At 32.1% G+C, this 16,672-nt stretch overlaps 3 long non-coding RNA genes across 3 annotated transcripts in view; all 3 read left to right on the forward strand.

Moving 5' to 3' along the window:
- Positions 8,344-16,672, forward strand: part of LOC110271262 — a 14,426-nt gene continuing 6,097 nt past the window's right edge. The window contains exons 1-2 of the long non-coding RNA XR_002361789.1: positions 8,344-8,630; positions 8,841-8,979. This is a non-coding gene — a long non-coding RNA (uncharacterized LOC110271262). The remainder of the gene's footprint in view (positions 8,631-8,840; positions 8,980-16,672) is intronic.
- Positions 8,988-9,961, forward strand: LOC110271265. Its single transcript, XR_002361792.1, has 2 exons — positions 8,988-9,145; positions 9,691-9,961. It is a non-coding gene; the product is annotated as an uncharacterized LOC110271265 (long non-coding RNA).
- On the forward strand, positions 11,583-13,087 carry LOC110271263. Its single transcript, XR_002361790.1, has 4 exons — positions 11,583-12,112; positions 12,616-12,726; positions 12,846-12,907; positions 13,009-13,087. It is a non-coding gene; the product is annotated as an uncharacterized LOC110271263 (long non-coding RNA).

The raw sequence follows: 16,672 nt of genomic DNA on the forward strand, positions 1-16,672 counted from the left end.
CAAAACAAGCAGTGTTTGGGCGTTCAAACGCCAGGAAGACAGGGAGGAGCCAAATCCATTTATCCTACACGTATTTCCATTTTAATTTCAAATTTTATGCTTCAAGGCATGATTTTTACATGAACATGTCAAGAACCCTGATTTCTAAAAACCTTAATTTCTAAAAATCCATCTTTCCAAATTCAATCCAACTCTCTTCAAAATCTTTTCTGAAAACAAATCTATCTTTTTCATTCAAAAATCTTTTCAACTAATCCATATCTTTTTTTTATCTTCATATTATCTTTTTCAAAATCCAAATTTATCTTTTTCAAAAATCTATCCTATCTTTTCAAAATTACACTATATCTTCTATCTTATCTTTTTCAACTCAATCTTTTTATCTTATCTTTTCCAATCTTTCGAAAAACCACCCCCCACCCCTTTAAAATTGGGTTCGGCCTCCCCCTTCCTCCATCACCAAGTGCACCTCGATCTCCTTCTATCCCTCTCCTTTCTTTTCTTTTGCTTGAGGACAAGCAAACCTCTAAGTTTGGTGTGTTTATCCGGTATCACTAAGATCATGGCTCCCAAAGATCAACTGATAAACATAATTGACTTCCTGACTAAGATTTACAAGATAACCATAGATTGCTTCAAACCAACAATCTCCGTGGGATTCGACCCTTACTCACGTGAGGTATTACTTGGATGACCCAGTGCACTTGCTGGTTAGTGGTACGCGTTGTGAAAAATGTGATTCACAATTCGTGCACCATCTTGGTTAAGAAATCAGTAACTCAGGAGTTATCAAACTCAAACATGATTGATAATTGTTATCTTGTTAGTTAAATTGAACTTCAATAATCCCAATCTTTTCTTAGGAAATAAATAGGATTCGAAGATCAAACCAATTAATCCCTTGACCCTCCTTTATCTTAGTAATGGTTAACAAAGTGGAATTAAGATTCAGTTTTCATCATCATTGATAAGGATAACTAGGATAGGACCTCTAATTTCTCATACCTTGCCAAAAGTTTATTTACAGTCATTTATTTATTTTACTTGCCATTTAAATTACTTGTTCTTCATTTACTTTAATTGCTAATTAAATCATTCGCTCCTCATTCTCAAACCCCCAATTTACAACCTCCATAACCAATAATAAGAACATACTTCCCTGCAGTTCCTTGAGAAGACGACCCGAGGTTTGAATACTTCGGTTATCAATTTATTTAGGGGTTTGTTACTTGTGACAACCAAAACGTTTGTACGAAGGGATTTCTGTTGGTTTAGAAACTATATCTACAACGCAACTATTTTTATAAAATTCTTTACTGGCAAAAATCCTAACGTCAACATCTATGCCTTTTTCTTTTAATTTTGTGCACTCTACCTTTTTCCGCTCTATGGCTTTTTCTTACAAACCTCACTATTTGCCTTTTTCCATGAGACTCAAGACAGATAAAATTAAACAGAAAATTACAAAATAGAAAATATTGAAGCAGAAGAACTTCTGTTAGCTTGGGTAGCTATAGGAACACTGTGCTTTCACTCTTTTCCTTGCCTCAAGCCCTGGCAGTTCTCCCTTATTTATAGAAGGGGAAGCCTCCAAGGTTGAAGCTCTTGAACTGAGCCAACTTCTTCTTTTTCATGCAAAAATTGGTTCAGCCAGAGAGAGAGTAGATGAAACCGAATGTAAGATCCAACATACAATTACCTCTGTTTCTTCCCTTCACACCAAGCTTCATCAATCTGGGCCTTCCATCTTAACTTGCTTTCCAAGACGGATTTCTAGCCCTTGATAAGTTCTTGATGATGACAGCTCCTTCTGCTCTAACTTCTATCTCATCCTCCACGTAGCTACTGTAGCTACCTCCTGTAGTGGTTGAGCAAAAGTAGAGACGAGCCATGCTTCAAGGATCTTCTTCCTCTGACCGAAGTGGATCTCCACCATTTTTGGTATGGAGAGCTTGAGATTACTTCACCACATCTTACCTTTTGTTGCAAAGATCTCAGCCACACCATACTTTTGATTTTCTTTTTCTTGATGCCATCATCACAATGACAATGCTACTAACTTTTTCAACCTTCTTCTGATAGCTTAAACTTTCTTCCATATTTTCTGTGAAGTGACCGAAGCTTGAAGAAAGAAGAGAGAAGAGAGAAAACTTTCAATGTGATTTGAACAAGTGAAATAAATTGAATTAATTTCCACTTCTCTTTTGCTTAGTAACGTGTAGCATCATTAAAGCAATCAAATCAATTTCTCTTTCTCTTTCATGTTTCCAATGCTTGCATTAAAACCAAGTTAATAAAAATTTGAATTCCATAACCCATGTGAGTGGGTAACCGAACTCATCAAGCATTTTTCCTTTTCCTGTCAATTTCAATTCGGACCAAGCTCTTGGTCTTTTACCAAAAAAAATTGATTTAGGCTAATAGTCATTAAGTCTGGCCAAACTACAATAATAATAATAATTCAGCCATAGTTTTTACAGCATTTTTGTAACCAAGGCTGAATTTCTTCAATCATATTGGACTTGCCATATTTCTTTTTGGCCCAAGTCAAAATCTGCAAGCAACAAAAATTATTAATTAGTAAATATGAATTAAAAATTAAATTAATAATTTTTGTGATTAATTATATTAATAATGTTTGATCATCATCAATTTAATTTGGAGTTTTCCAAACTCATCAACCCATCAGGCTGGTCATAAACGGTCCGGGCTGAAAAATTATGGCCCGTGAATAAAGCGGGTTTAAACGATCCAACCTATTTAACCCAGGAGTTTAACGGATCGGGGCCTAAATAAGTCGGGCTAGCCCGTTTCACAGCCCTACTTATGGTCAAAAGTGTAAATGCCATTTAATTTCTAGCTACGCCTTGGAGGAGATACTCCCAGGTATATTAGTCACGAATAACAATAAAATCAGGCCAAAATTTAAAGAAAATTCAATTTCAGTGGCAAATTTTGCCACACTCATAAGATTATGGTGTTATATCAGGAACAAGTAATAAATTGTTTAATACGAAAAGCAATATTTTTGTATGGATTAGTAAGAATTGAAGAACCTTTACTAGTGACACTAATACTTGTACCATTACCCACATACAGTTGATCAGAATCTGTTGTTAGCATATTTGAAGCATCATTTGTGATGTGATGGCTTGCACCAGAATCTGGTAACTTTGCAGCCTCACTAATGGTAGATGTTGTAGAGATATAAGCTCTGAGTTGATGAAAAGATGATGGTGGTGGTGGAGGTTGAGAGGTTCCATAAGGAATTTGGGGTTGTGTATTATAATTGTTTGTCATAGGGGTAAATGATGAGTCAAAACGATAACAACAATGTCAAACAACATGTCCCAAGCGACCACATAGTTGGCATTGAGGGCAATTGTTGGTGTTTCCAAATCTTTCTCCTCCTCTGGAATTACGACTACCTCTTCCTCTACGGCCAAACGCTCATCTGCTATAATTGAAAGGTAGTGAGGATTGAGCAAGATTCGCAAGATGCATACCTGAGTCAGGGTTTCTTGAAACGATCCAGCGTATTGTCAAAGGCAAAAAGATAATTTTCTGCTTCAACAACTTGATAAGAGTCCAATTTAGCCATCACAGTTCCTATATAGACAGAATATTCTTCTAAAAGGCTATCTAAAATGGTTTGAATGTGATCATCTTCAGCGACTACACAACCAATGGAAAAGATGGAGTCAACAATTTTTTGAATCTGTGCCAAATAATCTGAGAAATAAGCTCCTTTCTTGATTGCTTTCAATTGGGATTTCAGAGTTTAAACTCGTGAATTTGATGCGGCAGTGAAGTATCAATCTTTTTCCAAATTTCATAAAATCATGCTGAACCAATAACTTTGTTTTGATAATTGATAGTCATGGATGCAACAATCCAAGAAAAAAGAGTGAAATCTTGTAACTTCCAAATCTTGAATGTTTCTGATTCAGATTGCGTTTTTTTGGTTGGATCTGTAACAAATTGTTCAGGAATCTTATCTGCATAAGGTGATCCTGCATACTTCTACTTTGGATGGTTAGGAGAGCTTGATATCTCCATGTTGAGTAGTTCTTTTTGTTGAGTTTGTCTGAAATAGGAGAGAATGCTTTCTTATTGGTGGAATCGGACGGATAAATCTCCATAGCTGATGCATAGTGGTAGCAGTAACACAACTAGAGATAACAAGAGAATATTTCTACTAAGAACGTGCCATATTGCAACTTTGAGTAATTCTGAATTTTTTTTTTTTTTTTTTTGCTTATTTTTTTCTTTCATTTTACATAGCTATTTATAAAGGTCGAAAGTCAAGCGGTCAAAAAATATGGAAGATATTTCATTAATGTTTATTTGACCAATTGATATTAATTTTATCTTTAGTTTTGATTTTGTATTGAATATTTTAAATATGTTTTATATAGTTATACATAATATTTGCATTTATAACCTTCCTAAATTTATTTCTCCTATATTTACAGTTGGCTTTCAACCACTATATATAGCTATACATGCATGGGGAATTGAGGAATCAGTGTGTTACTCATAGAAGTACCTCTTATGAGTCAGACAAGTGTGTTTGAAGCTAAGATACTTTTATCAATTTTGTGTAATAGTTTTATGTACATATGATCATGGGGGATTGAGGAATCAATGAATAAATTGATCAATGTTGATAACGGTTTAAAAATGTCTTCAGTTGTTCTTGACGAAGAATGAATAATTTGTGCTTCTTTTCTTTTTCTCTTCTTTTGCCTTTGTAATTGCAAGTGGTTACTCATTGTAGACTTCTCTCTTTTAAATAAGTCATCAACATATCATCTGTCTTTAATTATTAGAAGTTTTAATTATTCTGTTGGTTTTTATAGTTTTGTAAAATTTTTAATTAAATTTTTTTATTTTTTTCTTTAATTGAATTTCTATATCAAATTTTTTTTCAATTAAGTCCCTCTTAATAGTAATTGGCTTAATTGTATAAGGACCCATTGACCCAACTAAAAAAAAAGTGTAGAGACTCAATTAAAAAAAAATTAGTGCAAAGATTCAAATAAAAAAAGAATATAAAAATCTAATTAAAAATTTCACAAAACTATAGAACTAATAGAGTAATTAAATCTTATTAAGAAATAAATATAATCATTTTCTTCTTGAGTGCGTTAATGGTTAAATACGCCAATTTTCTTTCTCTTCATTGATCATAGTTAACAACTTAACATATCGTTTTCCATTTCTTCGTTATGAAAAATAAATGTACTCATTTATGTCTGTATTAATGGTTGAATTTATTTCTTTTCTTGGCGTCTTCATAGTTGAATTTATTTAGGGACATATGTATGGTGATTTCTTCCATACCCAATTAATTTAAAGGTATTATATACCTTTTTTATAATACATTTAAGTTTTGTTAAATCAAACCATCATATGTGGTAAATTTTAAATAAATTATTTAAAAGAAAAAAAATTAGAATTGGGCTGTTGTATATGTTGCTGGAGAAAGAGGGAAGAACATAGAACCCTAATCCTTTTCATCTAATTTCATCTTCTTTTCTTTTCTATATTCACAGAAAAAAAAATTCCTTTTCGACTTTGAATGGAAGAACAGTAAAAAGAACGATCGATTGTTCTAGGTTCCAACAACAAAGTTGGCAACTTTGAATTGAAGAACAGTAAAAAGAACGATGAATTACTCTGGGTTACAGCAACAAGATCGAGAACTTTGGAAGATTAGAAAGAGGAAAAAAAAAGATATATCCTGAGAGTGAGAGAGTGAGGAGATGGAAGAAGAAGAAACGAATTTTTTCTATGAATATAGAAAAAAAAAAGACGAAATTAGATGAAAAGGATTAGGGTTCTATGTTCTTTCCTTTTTTTCTCCAGCAACATTACAACGGCCCAATTCTAATTCTTTTTCTTTTTTTTTCTTTTAAATAATTTATTTAAGGTTTACCACATATGGTGGTTTGATTTAACCAGACTTAAATGTATGTATAGTGTATTAAGATATGTATATATAAAATATTTTATACATATATTAAATTTATTAATTTTTATTTTTAAAGCAAAAACAATGACAAAATTTATTCATATTAAATAATTATATATATAAAAAAATATCATATACACAATTGCAGTCACTTAATGAAGATAAAACAAGACACATAAGGAATCCTAATTTTCTCACTTTGCATAATTATGACTAAAACAATTGCTTATTTTTCATCCTTAATATAAATTTTGAGCAAGTGTTTAACGTTTCGTATCTATGTTCTTCATATCCCGCTCCTAATTATCTTATAGTGTATTGATCTTTTCACTCAATCGAGTAGTGTATTGCTTCGCAACGCATCGTTTTTGAAGATGGTATGAAGAGAGAAGCCGGTGAGAAACAAATTTTTTTCAGTAGTTTATCTATATGTTGTCATCGTATCCATTTTCAGTCACTTTGAATTTTAAAATAAAAACAGTGATGGTATAATGTTGTTCAATTGTTATTTTCAAAGTTTTAGTTAGTCAGAGTGATGTGACATTTTAGACGCTTCTCATTTACTTAAGTTATGATACATGTGACTCATGACTGAATGTCTATAATATTAAAACATACAGAATGTATACGCACAAATTTTGACTTGATTTCTCTCCCTACAAAAAAAGAAGTGTAAAATGGCATTAATATTCATTAATTAGGGAAGTTTATGCGATGGACTTATTCTATCTCTTTTTCAATGGCGGTTGCCGGTGATTCTGGTGGTTTCAAACCGCCCTATAATCATACTATTAAAAAGAGAAACGAAGTTCTAACCTCTCAGATATAAATTTTCATCCAAAGACGTAAAGTTCCATCAAGTTTGTTGTCGTAGAAATGCTATTTTTGCTCCTTCGAGCTTCTCCTCCTTCGTCAAGATTTTCTCCAGATCTACGAGCTTCTCCTCCTTCCTCGAGCTTCTACTCTGCTAGCTTCTCCTTATCCATTAACATGCCTTCTCTTCCTCGATCTGTTTCTCAATTTATGTTTTAACTTCTCACTTCTATATCTGTAACTAAATTCACATCCTCTTGTTCTAATTACTTCAATGATTGTTATATGCAAATTGTTTTAATTACATCCTCTCTCGATAATGTTTTCATTTTTTATTTTGTATTTACTCTTAATTATTGTTTCTAGCATTTCGTCTTCCATGAGGCTTTAATAATTGACTCGATTCTCTTTATTGCTTATTTCTTCCTAGTAATTTTATGGAAGTTCTATTTTGATTCATTTCTTTGATGTGCTGTTATCAAATTACCAAATTTTGGATTTTTCTCTTCCTTATTTTGGTTTTGGTTCCATCAAATTTTGATTTTGGTTCACTCCCTACTATTGTTAATTTTGTGATTGTGCCACTACTTTAATTTTGGATTTTAATTTTTAATTTTTTTTATTGATGCAGAGGTGCATAAAGTAGAACAATGACGTTGCTCTCTGTGCACCCGAGACGGATATCAATTTCTTCCACATCTCTACTTTCTTTTCTTCATACACCTTACACCTCATTACAATTACTTGATTGATTGTGTCAAAAGTAATTAAGAATTAAGATACATAAATTTTAGATATAATTGAGTTACTTTGACCTTATTAGTAGTTTTGAATTTTTAGATATAATCCAAATAAAGAAGTTAGTATTAGTAGTTTTAAATTTTGAGCCAATAATGAAAATTCATCTTGCATTGTTTCTTCTTGATGAGTTCTCTCCGTGCTTCTTGAGTTCTCATCACTTTTGGCTAATAGAGCTCAAGCAAAAGCTGAAATAGGTGATAACTATGTGTTTGCAAGTATTGATTGGTCGCCTCATGATAAGTTGTTAGTATATTGATCATTCAGATAGCATATGAGAAGATAATATCTTTTGGAGCTAAATTATTAGGGTTTTAATTATTTAAGTATCAAATTGATATTTTATTCTAACTTAATTATGCCGTGGATTTAATCTATTGGTAAATGACAAAATTCTATTCACAAAAAATTTTTAAAAAGCTCATGAACAATGTTGTTAATGTCTAGGTACTGCACTTAAAAAAATTGTGTATATAGTAATATTTGAAGTGCTTTTATGTTTTTAGCATCTAATTTATAATTGAAGTTTGGTGTTTAAGTGCTGTTTAAGTGCTTTTATGCTTCCTCTCCCTCAATAACTATCCACTTTGATATGTTAATCCACCAAAATGGAATATAAATATCCCTATTTGGTTTCTAGTTATAGTTGTTACTATCCAGTATTTCTCACTTATATTTGTTTGTTAGGAGATAGATTAACTGGAGATATTGAGCTTGTGTTTATGTCTTAGCTTTTAAAGCATTGTGAATATTGATGGAACTTTAGTTGTATGCTTGGATAATTTTTTTTTTTATTCTCATAGCATTTAAGGTGTCTCAATTATTTTACTTTAGAAAAAAAATTAAATTCTATAAGTAGTACCTAATTTCATTATTTTCTTGCAAAACTTCGTCAGTGTGTTGTTCGACTTCCATAGATATACTTATCCCCTTTTGTTTTCCCTTGTATGAGTCTGTATTTTCTAGTCAAAAATGTTGGAACTCATGAATTTTGAACAGCATTATACCTTGTGGTAGCAGAAAGCCTGACCTGGAGGCTGATGTGAGTGTTTCTATGTGCTTCTTTTTCCTTGCCTTTTTGTAACTTCAGTGAGAACTTGTTATTTGGCTTTGATTTATTAATGTATCAGCATAGGACATCAAATTTGCACTATGTTTTTTGCTTTATCTGTGAATATAATTATCTGCTTTAGTTGTTGGGTGGATACTATATTGACTTCTGATTAACGTGAACTATGAATTTTATTTGTAGAAAAATTATGATGAGCAGTCTCCACCAAATGCAGGTATTATGGACCAAGAATCCAGTGAATTCCTTCGGTTTGAGACATTGAGAAATGAGCTAATAGAACTTGAGAAATGTGCCAAAATAGTATTTATAAGTCCACAATGTTTAATTGCTCTGATAATTGTTGTTGTTGGATCAATTTCTATATTTTGAAATATGAACTGGTTTCTATTGTTTATCATAATAATGTAGGTTAAAAATTCTGACTTGGAAGAGAAACTTAAGGGTCTCTAACATGAGGTTCATGCTGCTGAGCTAGACTGGGGAAGGTTAAGCTTTAATTATGATATTTCATATTTATGTTTTACCTGGACTTGAGAAATTTTTCTCCCTTATAATTTGTCATTGATCCAAGTTAAAGGAGGAAGAGACTAAGTTAATAAACAGCATAAATTTGCAGTTTATCACTTCTTTAATTTGGTTTTCGTTACCATGTTAACATGCTAATACATACTTATTTAATAGTACTTCTATAATTGTGTGTGTATATGATAATAATACAAGACAATAGATATTGGCTCACTTTTCTTGTTTAGTTTTATTTCTTTCTTTTGGCTAAATAACTTAATAAAGCTAACCACAAAATATTAATCTTATTATGATCATGTGATAATTTCTTGATAAAAGCATGGATAATGTATAAGCCTACTTTACTTTATGCCAAACCACTAGTTAATTATAAGCATTACTCAGTGACCAACTTCTTTCACATGAAAGTCTCAAATATGATGATGAAAACTTTCAAATAATCATAGGTTAGCTTTGACCTTTTTCTCTTTCAATTATCTTCTAATGCCTATGGTATTGATATCAGGTTTTTTAAGAGTTTCTGAAACAAACCAAAGGTTCTGATGCTCCGAGATGTAAGGTTTCAGATCTATAGCTTGTAGATCTAGGAGAATGGTTGGAAGCTAAGATTTGAAAAGTAACAGCGAGAGAATTCAACCATGTTGGAGGAAATTTAAATCTATTCAAAACATAGTTCTATGAAGATTCTGTTAAAAAATCATGTTATGACATTTATAGTTAAAAAAATATGTTATGTTTGATATTTTGTATACACTACTAGAAAACTAGTTATTACAGATGGATATTTTTGATGAATTTTATCCCACGGAAATACAGACAGAATTTCAGAGGGATTTTTTGTCGGAAAATAAAAAAAATGAATTAGCATAAATTACAGACGAAAAAGAAAATCCGTCTATAATTCTATCGGAAAACTTAATTTTTTTCGTGGAAAATAGTTATAGATGGAAAATTCGTCTGTAATTAAATGGACGAAAACACTGCATTTTATTAAATTATTACAGACGAAAAATCCGTCTGTAATTTAAAATTTTTCGCCGGAAAAAAAAATTAAACCTAATCTACCTCCTCTCTTTCTCGAGCTCCATTCACAAATAACTTAGGACTCAATTCACAAAGCACTCCATGAAGATGAACACCGTCTTCATTGTGCCTCACGAAGACGATTAACCCTAGCTAACCCTAACCCTGTCTTCATTGTGCCTCACTGTACCCTAACCCTCTCTTCATTGTGCCTTACGAAGAACCCCTAACCACGATGAAGAACCCCTAACTGCGATGAAGAGCCCCTAACAGCACTCTGCAAAGAATGTCGCCGGTCGCCGGCGCTCGTAATGCTTCGTCGAAGAACCCCTAACCGCGACGAAGAACCCTTAACCCTCCTTTGAGTTTCTTCGCTCTTCTCTCGCCACTCTCACCCTCAAGCTCACTGAGTCTCACCTCTCTCACGGCTGGTCTCACCGTTGACCTCTCTCTATCTCTCCGGTATATCACTTCTCTCGCGGGCGTTTCAGACTCAAGGTCGTCGCGCTCTGTTTCCGTCGCTGCTCTGTCACCGTCGCTGCTCTATCATGAGAAACTGATTGTGAGAAACTGAGTGTTTTTTTATATTTTTTTAGTTCCCCTTTCATGTGAAAAATTACCTGATAGCTATTTTAAATTTTAGCTCCACAAATTGAAGCTAGGAAGCTCAGATCTATTATGAGTGTTTCTTAATCTAGTGTCAAGTTCTAAGCATTTTAATTCATATTTTAATTATAAGTGATAATAATTATAGAAAATTATTGTAGGTTGTGAAACATGAGGGGTGGGAGCAGTTGTATGGAGGTTTGATGCCATCTCTACTGGGTACAGCTGCATCTTAGGTTTGTGAATGCTGCACTTTGTGCCAGAAGCTTCTTCATAACTTTTTGATCTTATATTTTAATGTTGAAGCAATGGGAAAACTATAACTGTACAGCACTTGTTTCTGATTTGTGTATCGAAGGTTTAATGACATCATCGCAATGTACACTTTATTACAATAGCTACCAGTGTTAAGAGTTTCAAGTAAAGCTTCAAGACTGTTCTTGTTGAAATTGAATAAGCTTAATGAGAGAATGACTTGGAAATAGCAAGAAGCTAGTTTCTTATTCACCTGAATCACCTCTGAGATAATACTTTGATAAAGACTTCTTTGTTTAATGTTGTATGATTTGTAATGTAACTCTTTTCTTTTCTCATTGTATCCCCTTTCCTTATTCTCTTTGCTTTCCTTTTCCTTTCTCTTTTTTGTTCTGATTAAGCTCTGAATGTCAAATTGAAACATGATACTATTTTAATTCTGTAAGAAGGATACTGTTTCTTTCTTTGATTTTAGAATTTTCTTGATTGAAAATAGAAGGATTCATGAACAGAAGGATTCATGAACCTTTATGCTTGTCTCTTTACTTCCTTTCTAATTCATGTAGTGCAATAACCAAATTGTGCTTTTGCTTCAGCTTGTGGGAGTGATATAATATGACATTAGGCTTTATAACAAAGTCCCTAATGAAATTATCCTTGGTTCTTGATGAATCTGATGATGATATTTGTGGATCCTCAACAACAAGAATCTCTTTGATTGCTTCAGGCATGCTTTGCCCTTTTATCATCGTCTTCCAATATTCTCCCACCAATTGGTACTATATATATAGATTAACGTTACAAGTTTACTTGTTCAGGCTTTAGTGAAGTTCCCTTTTGAAGTTTTAAACAATCTGAATGAATCTCCATTTTGATATGTTGATGATATTTGATGTGATTAGGCAGGTGATGCATGGTTTCTAAATACTCCTGAACAATCATTGGGCTTCATCCTTGCAGATCAAGGTTTTGATGTATGGGTAGGAAATGTGCGTGGAACACACTGGAGCCATGGTCATAGGTCTTATTCAGTGAAGAATAAAGTGTGTGGCTCTTCTTTGACCTATAGAGATGCTGACGGCATGTGTGATTAAACTGAAAATAATATCAGTGCATAAAGTTCAGTGCTAAATAATTATGAGTCAAAACTAAGAACCAAATGTTCATTTATTCTGAATTTGAATTGGGGGAAAACATTTGCAATTGATATGAATGAGGTCACACTTTAGTAGGTTTTATCATTCAATTATTTAATAGTAAAAGGGTTTGTGCCGAATACTATCAAGCCTTTTTCTATTTACTTTGATATGTTTGAAATAAGAATTATTAAATTGTTCTCAGTGCTGAAGCTACTTATATTCAGCACCAAATTGAGTTCCACAGCACTGTTCATGATCACTGATCTTGAGAAAATATTCTAAATTGTCATGATACTTATATTTTCATTTCACTATCATTTTCAGTGTATATTGTTTTTATTGGAATAGTTAGAGCCAGAGTTTGTACAGTGCATCATGTGATTGATTCAACTTTGGTCCCTTGATAGAAATTCTGGGATTGGAGCTGGCAGAAATTAGCCCTGTATGATACGGCAAAAATGATCAATTAGATATATTCAGTAACAAATTCAAAGCTATTCATAGTTGGGCATTCACAGGTAGTTATGATTCTGGACATCATCCTTTTCACTTGCTATTTGGTGGTTGTTATAGTATGCATTTTATTAATTTCTCTTATTTTCAGGGAACAATTATATCTTTTGCTGCCTTCACTCAGATGACTACTGGTTTTATTCAGATGGTTCTTACCATGGGTATTCATCAACTGAACTTCAAAAGGTGATCCTCCCGTCACTCTTTTTTCCTTTTGCCTACATTTCTTGAGTGTATTTCTAGTTCAATAAATGTTTAACTTTTCTATTTTCCATACTCATTTTCAGTGAGTGGGAACCAATCTCTTGGTTTCCTTGTGTGATACGCGTCTAAGCTGCGGTAACATGCTTTCATCCATAACAGGTTCATGTGCCCACACTATCTCTGTCCTCTGTGCTTAGAAGGATTTTACTTTATTTCAGATGCTAGGCTATGAATGTTATTATTAGTTTATGTGTTTTCTCATGCTGTTATTATATTCTCCAATTTCCGGAACACAAATATGTGGTGTTCATGGTACTGATGAAAGTGATTAACTATCCAATCCAAATAATTTTCTCCAGATGAGAGTTTTCTATGGTCAATCTTCACTGCTGTAAGCTTGTTCTCTTTTCCAGTATGTGAATTGTATAGTCTGTATCTACTTGAGTGGAGGTGAAGCCTAGTCTGATTTAGTTGTTGGCAAAGTGTTCTGGTGATAAGGCAGAGTTTACAAACTTACAACCCTATCTGATTTTTCTCACTCACTAAATTTTTATCTTGCACCTTGCATATCAAATATTGATATCAATGAATCACCACCTTGCACTTTTTTCTTTCACTAAATTCAATTTGGAATTGCATTTCAATTTTGTGAAGGAATCCTTATGTGAATTGCCTGTCTTATTGAGATATCATGTTATGGCTTGAATAGAATTTATAAAATACTTTAAAGGTTAAAGTTTCAGGATCTAGCAGGTACATTTCATTTGCTATTGAACATTAATAAATAATTAATATGCAAATATTTCTCTAAAAATAGTAGAAAAGACACTTACATAAACGGCTGAAAACATTAATGCAAATGGATTATGATTTTTAATTGAAAATTTTTTGGCTTACGCAGTCATTTTTATTTGTTTTTCTATGCTTTCTGCAGTGGTTACCACTCCTCCACTTCTCCAAAAATTATTGTGGCACGCAGAAAAAATCCAGAGGTCTTAGTAGAACAAGCCGCCAGGAGAAAGAGAAAACATTTAATGGATCTTAGAAGAATTGAACAACTTTAACTCGGTTTGGCCCTAATTTTAAACTAGGTTTATGTTTATATTTAGGCAATTCTGTTAGTGGTTAGCTACAAGAGCAGATTATTTTATACACCTTTAGTGTATGCCACAGTACAGATTTTACAGGCTTTCTTTTTTTCAATGGTATTTGTTTTGAATTATAGTTGATGTATTAATACACTTTGTTGATGTATGGTTGTTACTTATTATTCCCTAATTTTAGACTAGGTTTATGCTTATATTCAGGCAATTCTGTTAGTGGTTAACTACAAGAGCAGATTATTTTATACACCTTTAGTGTATGCCATGATACAGATTTTACAGGCTTTCTTTTTTTCAATGGTATTTGTTTTGAATTATAGTTGATGTATCAATACACTTTGTTGATGTATGGTTGTTACTTATTATATAGTTGATGTATCAATACACTTTGTTTGTATTTTGAATTATATTGACTTGTTTGTTTATAGTACTTTTCTTTTAGTTTGATAATACGATGAATTTGTTTATTTTTTGAAATAATATAAATATTCAAATACAAATTAGATAAAAATTTGTATTAAATTTATATTTATTTTATATGAAAATAAGTTTATTTTGCAATGAAAAAATCTAAAAAAAAAAATTCTATTTTACCTTACTGACGGATTTACAGACGAATTTTTTGTCTGTATTAAGAGTGTGAGATGATTTTCCAAGGTTCAAATTACAGATGAAAAATCTGTCAGAAAATCTGTTGCCAATTATCGACGAAAAATCTGTCTGTAATTACAAACGGAAAATCTGTCGAAAAATCCATCTGGAAAATCCGTCTGTAATTACAGACGGAAAATTTGTCAAAAAATCCGTCTGTAATTACAGACGGAAAATCTGTCGAAAAATCTGTCTGTAATTACCGACAGAAAATCCGTCAGAAAGTTCAACGCCTCAGGGAAATGGATGGAGAATTTACAGAGAGAAAATCCGTCAGTAACTGGTAAAAATCCGTCGGTAATTTTCTGACAGAAAAAATCCGTCGATAAATAATTTCCGACGAGGGTTTTACAGAGGGACGAAATCCGTCGGTAATTTTGTCGGTAACCAAAAATTCGTCTGTAATAAAGACTAAATCTGTCTGTAAATCTATCTGTATTAAACCATTTTCTAGTTCTAAAGGCACAGATCGGCTGCGCACTGTCCTCGCGGGACGTCCTTGTTGCTACCCTGCCGTGAAGATTAACTAGACGAGAGAAACATCGTCTTGGGTTGTGGACTCTGCGCAGGGCGAGGGCGATCAGAACAGACTCGGACGGCAGGTGGTGATCGTGGCAGCGCTGCACCGGCAAAATTCTCGGAGAAATAGAGAGAATTAAGGTCACGCCGTATTGAGAGAGGAGGTTCGTTGTTTTGTTTCTGTAACTGATGGTAATCCTAATCTCTTTCAAATTTCAAATAAAAATAATTTAAAATTAATTAATTACTCATCAAATATTTTAAATTTTAAATTAACCCCATTGTATGTATTGTACAATACCTCTATTGTCTCGTGATACTTTTCCAAATGAAATTGATAAATGTTAATGCATGATTAAGGGTCATTGGTCATTAAATGAGGAAAGGCATGTGTCATGGTTTTATATATAAACTTATGCATAAAAGCCACGTTTTAAAATTTTCTTTTTTTATTCAAGGCTTTGGCCAAATATTCTTTCTTTGTTTCTTACCAAAAGTAAATAATTATTAATGGTAATAATAATAATAATAACAATAATAATAATAATAATAATATAATTCTTTTATCTTTTTTTTTGGAAAGATCTTATTATTTAATTTTTTAAAAACTTGGGGTGTTATAGATAGGGGTGTTCATGGATTGGATCTAATTTGCATATTTACGGTATTTATCTGAATTTATTTCAAAAATTGTGGATATCGATCCGATCTGCAAAGTTAACGAATTGGATCAGATTTTATCTGCAAGGTTATCAGATTGGATTGTGAATTTCATGCAGGTACTGTATATCCGATCCGCATATCCGCGGAGCTGCAAAAATAAATAAATAAATAAGCATTCTTTTTATGTTTTATTTCAACTAATAATTATCATATATGCTTTACTATTTAAGAAAAGTATGTTTAATAATATTTTAAGAGTAAACATATTTAAAAGAGTAAAAAATTAAATTTTATTGATATTTTTAATAAAAATAAGCTTTTAAAAATATTTTTGTGTTTTGCGGATATATCCAATGTAACACCCTAGCTAACTTTTGGCACGTCATGATCGCACTAAAAGTCCAGGTGCTACCTACCCCCTACTTCTTTAAATTTAGTACTATATTTATTTAATAAATAGTATTTTATTAATATTTTTTAAATAAAAATAAGCTTTTTAAAATATTTATATATTTTGCAGATATATCGAGATCTGATCTGATCTGCAAATGTGCGGATCGAATCCAAACTTAAAAATTACAAATATTTAATTCGATCCGATAATTTCAGTGCGGATCAGATCAAGATTTTGGTCATATCTGATCCGATCCGCATTTACCCCAGTAGAAGTTACTGAGAGAATATATAAATATAAATGTGAAAAAATTAGAATTTCAAGAAAAAAATTGAGGCTAAAATATAAATTATAAATTATAATTACTAATTAAAATAAAGGATATTTTTATTAAAAAAATTTAAAATTTCTTTTACT

This window comes from Arachis ipaensis, chromosome B04 (genome assembly GCF_000816755.2).
Source record: "Arachis ipaensis cultivar K30076 chromosome B04, Araip1.1, whole genome shotgun sequence".
In the NCBI taxonomy this organism is placed as follows: domain Eukaryota; kingdom Viridiplantae; phylum Streptophyta; class Magnoliopsida; order Fabales; family Fabaceae; genus Arachis; species Arachis ipaensis.